The 10,986-nt window shown below is 46.2% G+C and overlaps 1 protein-coding gene across 3 annotated transcripts in view; it reads right to left on the bottom strand.

Moving 5' to 3' along the window:
* The window catches only part of ZDHHC14 (zDHHC palmitoyltransferase 14), a 220,206-nt gene that overhangs the window by 131,730 nt on the left and 77,490 nt on the right, over window positions 1-10,986 (bottom strand). The window lies entirely within an intron of this gene.

Genomic DNA, 10,986 nt, shown 5'->3' with positions numbered 1-10,986 from the left:
TGTCCTGTTGGGAATTTATTTCTCCCTTGTCCTAGATGGCAGGCTGTATGAGTGGGGACTCTGTGGGTTGACCAGGAGAGTCCCAGAAGCTAGAGCAGGGCCTGACACATGACTGGACACCCAACAAAGGAATTAAATGGCTAAACAATAGGGCTTCCTTTAATACGTCAACTGTCCCACTCACAAAAGAGCAGAATCTGCCCCCAAGGCTCACTCTCCCACCCAGGAAGTGACAGCTGAAGGGGAAGGGCAGGGGAAAGGCAGAACAGACGGCCAACCCCCAAGCGGGGAGCAGCACCCAGGTTTCTGGAACATAAGAAGGATAGTGTGGCTGGAACTCAGAGCGAGGGTGTGGGCAGCAGGGCGAGGCTGCAGAGGTGTCCAGGCAGAACCTGGTCTATCTCATGAAGGAGCCATTGCTACTCTGAGCTGGGAGGTGACAGATGGGGCTTGAATATGGAAAGGCTCCACCTGGCCCCAGAGCGGGTGTGGGGAGACCTGTACTTAGGAGGGAGGTGCTGATGGTTTAGACTAAGGCAGAGGAGATAAGTGAGGGGGCCGGTTTTCTTTCCCTGTGAAGTAAGGATAATAATGGTGCCTGCCTGGAGGCCTGTTATGTGGGATGAACGAGGTGACAGTCTGGTGCTCAGTCACTGCTGGCCGCTGATATTATGATTACGGGGAAGGTGGTTCTGGCAGGGAGGAGCGCTCAGCCAGCCCCAGTGGGTGAGAGCCGAGCGCTTCTGAAAATGGCAAATCCGCACAAGAGATAATTCAATAATCAAAATAATTAATCGTCACGATTATGACCGAGCTGCTTGCCACTTACAGACTCTGTGATTACAATCACTCTCAGCCCGTCCCAAGTCCATTCCAATTTCCTATTATCTGCCAGTTTACGGAGCCAGAGCTGCTGTTAATGGGGTGACAGCCAAGGCCACGTGTCACTAAAGCACCTTATTACTAGACTTGAGTCAAATTAAGGGGCCTGAGGCTTGGGGACTCTCCACCAAAATGGTTGATTTGAGCCTTCGATTTCTGAGTTTAACAAATGAAATTTTAATGCAGAAATTCATATTCAGCTCATTCACAGAAGTTGATTAAAAAAGTAAAAGAGGAAACCTATATGATCTCATTACACATGTATTCATTAAGTTCTACAGGTTTTCCATTTACAAAGCCTTTCGATTAATTTATCTCCTTTCTTTCCATGTCCAGGGACACTAACCTAGTCCAATCAATCAGTCCATAAATATTTATTGAATACTTGCTACATGCAAAGCAGTGGGCCAGGTGCCGTGGGGGAGGATGAATGTGCTTCCTGTCCTTGACTCTGAGAATACAGAAAACCTCCAAATGCGGGCTCTATCCCACCCAAAGAGCAAAATCTCACTGAGAAGGAACCACCTGTGTGCCTGGCTGCCTCTCATCCACTCATCTGCACGGTGAGCACACAGCCCTGAATGTGGCAGCACAGGGTAAGGTGACAAATGGGGACACTGGCTGATGAGGCCATAAGTGTCCCCAGGCCATAAGTGTCCCCTGTTAAGGAGGAAGTGTACTGTGGGAGGCCCCTTGCATCTTCATCATGACCGTTACAATGGCTGGCTGCAGCTCAGACCCTCAGGACACATCCCCAGGGGACGCCCTCCTAAAAGACTTTAGGGAGCGGGCCATTCCTGTGGGGTGATAAAACAGGCAAGCTTCCAGGGAGGTGGATGTGGGGAAACTCAGATGGGATGGGGGAGGGAGGGCGCTGCAGGCATGCTCCCCGCAGAAACACGGCTTCAAGGCAGCAGGCTGCACTCAGTGACCAGCACTGAAGGGCCTGGCCAAAGCAGGGTTTGCTCAAGTGACATTTACGGAGACTGCCGGGTACAAGCTCTGTGCTGGGGCTGACAGATGGAGGTGGGCACAACAGTGTGGGCATCAGGCTAAGACATGGTTAGAAAGGCGGATGAAACCAAGAGGGAGTTGCATCGTCCGTATTGATCTTGAACTTGCAATCTAAATGGTGCATCAGCATTTGGATTATTAGGGTATTTTTACTGTTCCAAACAATACTTCAGTGAAAAGATTTGTCTGTTTCTCTTTGCTCGCTTGTTGAATTATAGTATTTTCTTAGGATAAAACCCTAGAATGGGACATTAGGGTCAAGGATATGTTTTTTTTAGAACTTTGATTCATCGATTGCTCTAATGATCACCAAAATAATTGTACCAATCTATATACCCAGAAGCAGTATATGGGAGAGCCCAATCTCCTCATATTTCAGCAATGTTACCTGCTGATTAAATGGTTGCTATTAATCTAACGGGTGAGAAATGGGCTCTCTTTTTCATTTCTTTGATTATTAATGAGATTAACCAGTCTCTCTTATGTTTGTTTATCATTTGTATTTCTTTGAGTGTGTGTGTGAATTGCCTGTTCAATATATTTTAACCCGTTTTTCTACTAACTGAAAGTTTTTGTTTTATCGTTCTCAAGATATTAATCTTTTATCTAACAAGTATCTTGCAAATACTTTCCCATCTTTATCTGTAAACTTCAGAGGGTTTATTTTTGCCCCAATTTTAAATTTTATGTAGTAAAATGTACCTATCTTTTCTGGCTTTCTTGTAATGCCTATAAATGCCTTCTTCACCCAATATTATATAAATAGCTACTGACAGTTTTTCAACTACTTTGATGTTTGTACTTATTTAAATTAAAATTTTAATCCATCTAGATTTGATGTAAAGTTATCATAAACTTATCTGAGTTTATAATAAATTAAATTCTTATATGTTTTACGTCTTATTCTGTCATTAACCTCTCTATCCTAGAATAAGAACCACACAGCTTTAATCATTATTAAAAAATAAATTATTTATAAACAAAAATGCTCCCATCCTCCCACCTCTCATTACTTACTTTTCAGAGTTATTCCTAATATGCTCATACATTTTTTTTCTTTCAGAAGAACTCAAGGATAATGTCAAAAATTCCTCCCGAAAATCATGCTGTAATTAAACTAGAATTCTATTAAATGTATAGACTAATCTTAGGGAGAATTGACATCTTTACTATATTGAATTTTCTATCTAGATACTTAGTATAATTCTCCACATTCAAATATGCTTTTGTATCCCTCAGTGGGTTTTATGTTTTTTCCCTGTGCATACTGAATGTTTCTTTAAAGTTTATTCCTATATACAAATTACTTAGGCACTAGATTTAAATTATGAATAATTTTCATTATATTTTTAGTTGCTCATTGTATTAAGGAAGCATTTTTTAAAAATCTATAAATGGCCATCCGAGATATCTCTTTAACAGTTTCGGTTCTCTTCCTAGAAAAAGATGGACAATCACATCTCTGGCAAATAATGATAATTTTGCCTCTTTCTTCCCACTACATTATACTTTTTTTTTATTTCCTTACGTTACTGAATTGGCTGTCACTTCCAGAAGAATTCTAAGTGACAGTGCTCAAGGGAACATCCTTGTCTTACTATTAACTTGACTGAGAATGTTTCAACATTAAAAATGAGGCTGTGTTAAAAACCATCGAATTTACTTGTGGGATCACCCAGCCTGTATTTTTACCATTTTATCTAAATGGACATTGTTGGTCACATGGTCATAGTTTATTGTGCTGTTTAAGAAACTGGAGGTTTTCAAGTTACTCAGTGAATCAACTCCAAACTCAAACGTTCTCAAACTAGCTCTTAGGGAGTTCCAGTGATGAAGCTGCCTCTTCCTCATACAAGGACAGCCACATGCACCTGACCCTGGATTTCCCACCGTGGCTCCACCGCTCATCGGGAAGGAAAGAAATCACGACGGAGTAAGGCTGGAATCTGTGTTGTACAAACCACCGCTGACAAGACTCTGGGTAATTTATTTCTCTCTGCCTTGTTTATCTCATATGGGAAACGGAGGCACTTTCCTTGCAATATTACTTGAAGATTTAAAGAACATAAATTTCGTCAAGCTCCCAGCAAAGTGCTCGGTCTCTACAGGTATTCGATCCTTGGTAGTTATTACCGTTATTCTTATCACAACCTCTGTCACTTCTGCTCGTCTGTCTCCTCCGTGGCTTTATTCGTGCACCCTCCCCACCCCCACCCCTCTTCGCCCAAGCCTTATCTTTCCCGTCCTCCATACAAAGAAGTATGAACATTTCCTTCAAAGTCCAACTCGTGACTCAACTTCTCTGAGACCCTTCTTGACTTAATGAATGTGCTCCCAAACTCTCCTGTGCATATGTGTGTGTTCTCCCAACGTTTTATATATGATTCATGTTATATTATATACTCAATTATATGCTGTCTTCAGAATTTCCCAGATAATTACAAGTGGTCATCACTTGTTGGTTGCATGTAGTTACATCTTGCCTTTCTAGTTAGGTTAAAAGCTTTTTAAGGCCAAGGTGATCCATCTGCTGTTCTTTGTCACCCAGAGACCTGGGCGCTTTGAATAATGCCATGAATCTAGATGTAGAATACATCCTTGCTTAATTACTCTCCAAATATATTAAGTGGATAAAATTAGCCAATTTTTCTAATTCAAATCCAAGCATTTAAAACAGAATTGGAAAATTGTGACTAAACAATGATCATATCTGTTTAGAGACAGCAAAAGTAATTTTTAAGACCCTCATAAGCCTTCTCTCCCTGCCCCCCAGTGCATAAAAAATCTGCTTCGTCTCCCCTCACCAACGTCCGCATTTCAGTAAATGGCATAACCACCCCTCTATTTCCCTATCTATAAACCTAGAGGTCACCCTTGACCCCTCCCTTTCTCTCACTCCCCCATCCCATCCCACTGACATCCGCAAAGAGATTCGACCTCCCAGATCTGCCCACCCCAATCCACCTCTCCTTCCAGCACCCAGGTCGGGCCACCTTATCTCAGCAGGTCTGTGATGCCTCCATCTGCCGCTCTACCCTGCAACCCGCTCCTCACCCGACAGCCAGAGCGAGCTTTCAAAACCACACGTGGTACCCTGTCACTCCCATAGCAGTCCTTCAGTGACTTCCCAGCCCCCCGGGAGGAGAAGCCACGCTTCTCTCTGAGCTCACCCCCTAGCCCTATAGCCTTCGCTCTCGGAGCCCCGGCCACAGCCTTGCCAGACCCCTTCTCCTTCCTCCCAGCTCAGGCCTTCCCTAGCGATCGTCCGAGGTCGATTCCCCATCTTACCCCCAGTTGTTTTTCTCCGCCTCAGCGCACTGCGGCTTCCTTCCTCACACTCTTCATTGTGGTGTCTTACTTGCTCTCGGTCTGCATCTCTCATGAGACTACAAGCTCCACGGAGGGGTGAATCCCTAGTGTCTTATCTGTATGAAACACCCAGTAGGTGGTCACTAAGTGTCTGTTGAGTACGTGAAGATGCCCAAACAATGAAAGCTTGTTCTAAAAAGTGCCAGAGAAATATCTGCTCTGTTGGCCTCACAGGATGTTATAAGGACTGAAGAAAAACCGTCTGTGACGATGCTTTGAAATCTTCATTGCCTTTAAAAAAGGCAAGGTATTCCCGTTCCCATCCTGGACATTTTAAGACAGGCAGCAGTGCACCCGGCTGAGTCCGGCCCAGCCAGGCAGTGCTCTGGGTTCTAGTCTTACCAAGTCCAGCCCGCTTCTAAGACCAACCACCACCACCCACTTCAAAACCCAGATGACACCCACGCCAGAAGGCCTCAACAGACTTCCATTCTACTCTGACAATGCTTTTCAAATTTCAAACTCCTAAGAAATGAGAGTAATGCAACAACATTTTAAAACTACTCAACGAAAGCCACTGAAAGGATTAAAAACAGGTATTTTTTTAAAATTTGCCCCGTATTTTCTTACGAACTTCAAAAACCAACACTTCTTCTCAGGGGATTTTTTCCTCTGGTACAGTTTTATGCTATTTCAACTTTCATGAAGAAAGCGGTTACACGAGACTTTGTTTTAACATTACCATCTAAGTCTCTAGCAACGTCTTCATTTTCTAGTAGCAACCTTTTTTCACACTCACAAGACACACACACTCAATTAATTTATAGACATTAAACAGGTGATTGTCGCAGGGGGGCCAGCCACCCTGAGGCGCCTCCACACCAGGCTCCCAGTCCAGACTCCTGGGGAGTGGAGGGCTGCCTTGAGCCCGGCAGACGCCCACCTGGGCAAATGTGCACTATTTGTAACGTGAAACCCCTATAATGAATGAACCCGTATTTTACCAGGTCCAATCAGCCTTGCGGACGGCCATGTTCTACCTTCCTACACGGGTAGCAGGCACTAAAATGACGTTAGGTGACCCAGGGGCCCTTGGGAGAAGGGGAGCCAAGGAGAAGCGTGGCCTTCCTCTGTAACGAGAGAAGCATTGGGACTATTTAAGATTTGAAAATTAAGCTCTTAAATATGCCTAAAAAGAGGACACTATTCAGGCATCCTGGTTTGGGGTTAAACTTCCTGGCTTTCCTGCAGGATGACAGCTCCTACCATGTGCTATATACTCGTGTGTAAACACACGAGTTCCACACCCTCTCCCAGAACCAACCTGAACTCAGGGGTTTCTGGACCACGGGGAAGTGGATTTCAGAGGCAAAGGCCCCCAAGAGCGTGCCCTGGAATCCTTGCCTGAGATTCAGCGAAGGGGGAGCCTGGCTCCGTGACACTATGACATCCGTGCTGGGAGAGCCCCAGGCCTGACGACAGATCACAGCGGAGGAGAGAGAAGCTCAGCAAGCGTTTTCTCTCCAAACCAAACCCCCTGGCACACTCCTCTCCCCAGAAATGAAGGAGCAAGTCGGCTGCTAAATGCAGGTCAGGCTGGAAAGAGACAAGTGGGTGCTGAGGACCCCCAGGAGGCAGGAGGGGGGATGCATAGTGGGGTTGGCTGTCTCCCCCTGAGAAGGAACAGTGTGAATTCTCAGGTCTCACGTGGGCTGAACTGGGGAGAAAGCATTTCTGAGGAGGCGTCCACGTCTACCAGGAAGACCAGATGGCCGGCACACAGCTCCCAGCCCAGGGCACCTCGTGGCTGGCTGGGGAGAGGAAAACCTGAACAGAGCTGCTCGGAAGGGGTGGAGAACGCGGCTCTGGGGCACGCACCTGCGGGGAGGGAGAGGGAAAGTACAAACAGCTTCGCTGGCCGTCAGGAGGCTGCTGGCCCGCGTCCGCCATCCTCCTTCGGCTCCTGCTGGCTCTCAGACCCCTGTCTAACAAGAGCAACAACTATAGTCACGTTGATAAAACTCCCAACTCTGCATCAGTCCCCGTGCTTCTAGAAGGCAGTGGGTACAGAGGTTAAATGCTGAGATCGGGGTTTCAACCCAGCTCCACCACTGACGAATGGTGTGGCTTTAGCCGAGCCAGTATCTGTACACCGGGGAGGCTGCCTCGCGGGGCTGCTGTGAGGATTAAGTGGCATAATGCTCCGCAGAGGCACCCTCCTCCACTGGACTGGGGTCCTCCAGAGCACAGTCGGCATCGTCTCTCTGCGAACCCCAGTTCCTAGCACTTCGTAGGCGCTCTCTCTACCTGCTTGTTGAAGTGGGAACAGAAATGTATATAAATGACTCCAGATCTGACCTGGAGAATGAAAACACACAGCCAGAAGCAAGAATCAGAACTGCAGAATTTCAGAGCTGGAAGGAATACACACATTCATCTTGTCCATTGCCTTCGTGTTATGTGAAGATTTGTCTACTAGAGTTTGTCAGCTGCCCGAGATAATACAGGTAGGAGATGCCTGGCCTGGCAAGTTTAACCAGGATGCAAATACTCAAGGAACAGTTGGGTATCATCATGGAGCTAGGTTTAGGGACATAAGCTTAGCCGCCTAATCGGCTATAACAATGGGATGACTCTTACACGAGTCTGGTTTCTCTCAGCAGTCACCAAGAACACGCCTAGGACTCAGTCGCACAGAGATCCAGGGACCTTCACATAACTGACAGCATCCAGCAATACAAACCACTCACTGGCACACAAATACAGTCATCTCGTTTCCCAAGTGCCAAATGGAAAACAAATCAGAAATAGGGGAGTTACAGGTGTGATTTTTAAATTATAATTTTTAAAAAGGTTCAGCTTTTTAAAATTCAATCACTACAGCTCTGTACATCTCTGCCAGAGACATAAAATCAATGTAGGAAAAACACGTTTTTCAGTCCAGGACAGGCCAGGGAGAACCAGAAAATCAGAACTTAAAAAAATAAAAAATAAAAAATAAAACCTAACCAAATGAACAAATGGGGAAAAAAAAATCTAAAGAAATAACATTTTGGCTAAGGCTCAGAAAGGCAAATTTTTAATAAAAGGAAAGATACCAACAGGACAAGGAAAATTGTATTCTAAATTGTCTTACTCTTATATTTCCTCGTGGAAATCTTTCTCCGAACAAAATTCCCTCCCTGGAGTGGGTCTGGGGTGCTCGGCAGAAAGCGAAGCCCCATCCCACCCAGGAAGTCCACGGCCTGGGTCTGCTGCGGTACCCCAGGCACTGCAGGGGCTGTCCCCAAGCCCAAACCTCCGGAAGGAGGTCATCACGGGTCAGGGGTCAGGGCCTCAAGTTCACTTCTAGGTCTGAGAGTCTATGATTCCAACATCTGTATTATTTTAAAATGAACCGAATCCTCTCATTTCCATTTGCTTCACTATCCCTAATTCTCACGTAGTGAGGAATTTTCAAAGGGAGGGTTTCTGGCCCCGTTTGTAGCCCCAAAGTCCTTGGATGCCTTAGTATTTTTCATCACACGGAAGGATTTTAGCAGATCACACACAGAAACAAACAGAGAGAACTCGAAGTCATGCATCTCATGGTCCTCCAAAACCGGGACGCCTGGCCTCCCCGTGGAGGGAGCGTGTGCACGCACACGGCACGGAAGGAAAACAGGATGATGGGGGCTCTGCCGGAGCCCCACTTCCCGAACCACTCGTCTCGTACGTAACTTTGGCAGGAACACCACTAACTGCAGTTCTGGGAATTAGCTGGTGATGATCGTGAAGCAGTCTGGAGGCGTGTGCCGTCAAGGCCCATTGCGACTATCACCATGAGCCTACGCTCACTTTGGCATCTTCCCACTGTGATTGATTGTACATAAAAGAAAGTAAGTCACCAGCTCAGGAAAAAAGAGTTTGCAGAACATATTTCATGCAGTGTTAAGGGTAATTCTCTTAAGAAGATGAACTTAGTGCACTGCCTGAGGCTTACGGGCGAACAGACCCGTAAGCTAGAACGGCCCTTTCCTTAGGCACGCCCTCGCCCTGAGACTCTCACAGAGCTTTGGCAGAGTGAAAAGCGGTATTCCTAAAAATGAGTTCATCCAAGAAGGGCTGAGCTGGCAGGGTTTCTGTGCTTTTGTGTAACAGGACACTGCATTTCCGCACGGTTTGGTGGGACCGGGAGAGTCTGAGGCTGGAGGAGCTGCCTGCCTGGACGGAGGGCTGCGATTGCAGACGCAGCCGCCTCGCTGTGACCGCCCCGCTGGGGCCTGTCACTCACGCCCCATTTCATCTTGCTGGATGCACTCTGGGGATCATCAAGTGTCATCAGATCCTGACTAGAGAACGGGGCAGGCTGTTTGCACTGAGAATGGCACTCAGGCCGCGTAGGGCTGCGAAGGACGAAGGGCTGTGAAGAGGAGGTCGACTGGCTCGGACGCAACATGGAGCATTTTAAGGCAGAAAAAGCGAATGAAATACAGATGCTAGAATGTTCTACACACTCATTAGGTGTCCTCGCTCCACTCGGGCGTTCAGGCCAAACATTCCCAATCGGCTATGAGCAGAGGCCAAGTTTACATTTTAGCATAATTTCCCAGAAAAAGCCCAACTCCCAGAATGTGGAGACAATCAGATCATGAAGTCACTTTTTCTTGAATGTTCTCTCTAGGTAGTATAGACGGGAATGTTACACGCCAAGAACTGGTCAAGTTGTGGGGGAGAAAAATAAAAAGTTTGCCAGCTTAATCCCTTCGTCAAGATTCATTCTCTGAGCTCCAACCTTCGCTGTCTGCACATACGCTAACGCCTGATATGGGGGCCCTGGTTATAATGTGTTGGAAAGGTAGCAGACATTATTAAAAGCAATTTCATGACACCACTTCATGGTACCCTCCCTCGTCAGTGCCCTCTGAATGAAGAAGCTTCGTCATGGCCTGTGGAACAGACGTGAGCGTGACAGAAAGCAGCAGGTCGACCCCCACAGGAGGATGCTTCATGGACAACTCATTTATACATTTAGCCAATTAACATATTTATTGATCCCCTACCATGTGCCAGGCACAGTTCTAAGAGCTGGCACTGAAGCGATGAATAAGGTCTTTGCCATCGCAGGGCAATAAATGAGCAATGAAACCCAGATTCATTGGACTAGTTCAATTACGATGATGGAAATTACAGTCATGCATCACTTAATGACAGGGATACGTTCTGAGAAACGCATCATTAGGCGATTCTGTCCTTGTGCAAACATCACAGAGTGCACTTCAACACACCTGGGTGATATAGCCTACTACACACCTAGGCTCCAGGGTATTAGCCTGTATCTGGTAGGATTAGCCTGTATCTGCTAGGCTACAAATCTGTACAGCACATTACTGTACTGAATATTGTAGGTGACTGAACACAATGACAAGCATTTGTGAATCTGAACATATCTAAGCATAGAAAAGGTATGGTAATAACATGGTATAAAATATGGTGCACCCATATAGGACACTTACCACGAAAGGGGCTGGCAGGACTGGAAGGTGCCCTGGGTGAGTCCGGGAGCAAGTGGTGAGTGAATGTGACAGCCGGGGACATTACCGTACACTACAGTACACTTCTCACCACTCTCATTTCTAAACAATGAGATAAATTAAAAGCAACCCGAACAGCACAATTAAAATAAGACCGTGTTGAAAGACATGTCAACACGACAAAGAGCTTCAAGGACACGTACAAGGTATGTGGTACTCTAAGGAACTGTGTGTGGCGCCAAGCTCAAGCGCAGAGAACCCCAAGAAC

Source organism: Pteropus medius, unplaced genomic scaffold (assembly GCF_902729225.1).
Source record: "Pteropus medius unplaced genomic scaffold, Ma_sr-lr_union100, whole genome shotgun sequence".
NCBI classification, from domain to species: domain Eukaryota; kingdom Metazoa; phylum Chordata; class Mammalia; order Chiroptera; family Pteropodidae; genus Pteropus; species Pteropus medius.
The sequence above is the reverse complement of the archived record's forward strand: the minus strand, read 5'-3'. Positions and strand labels throughout refer to the sequence as shown.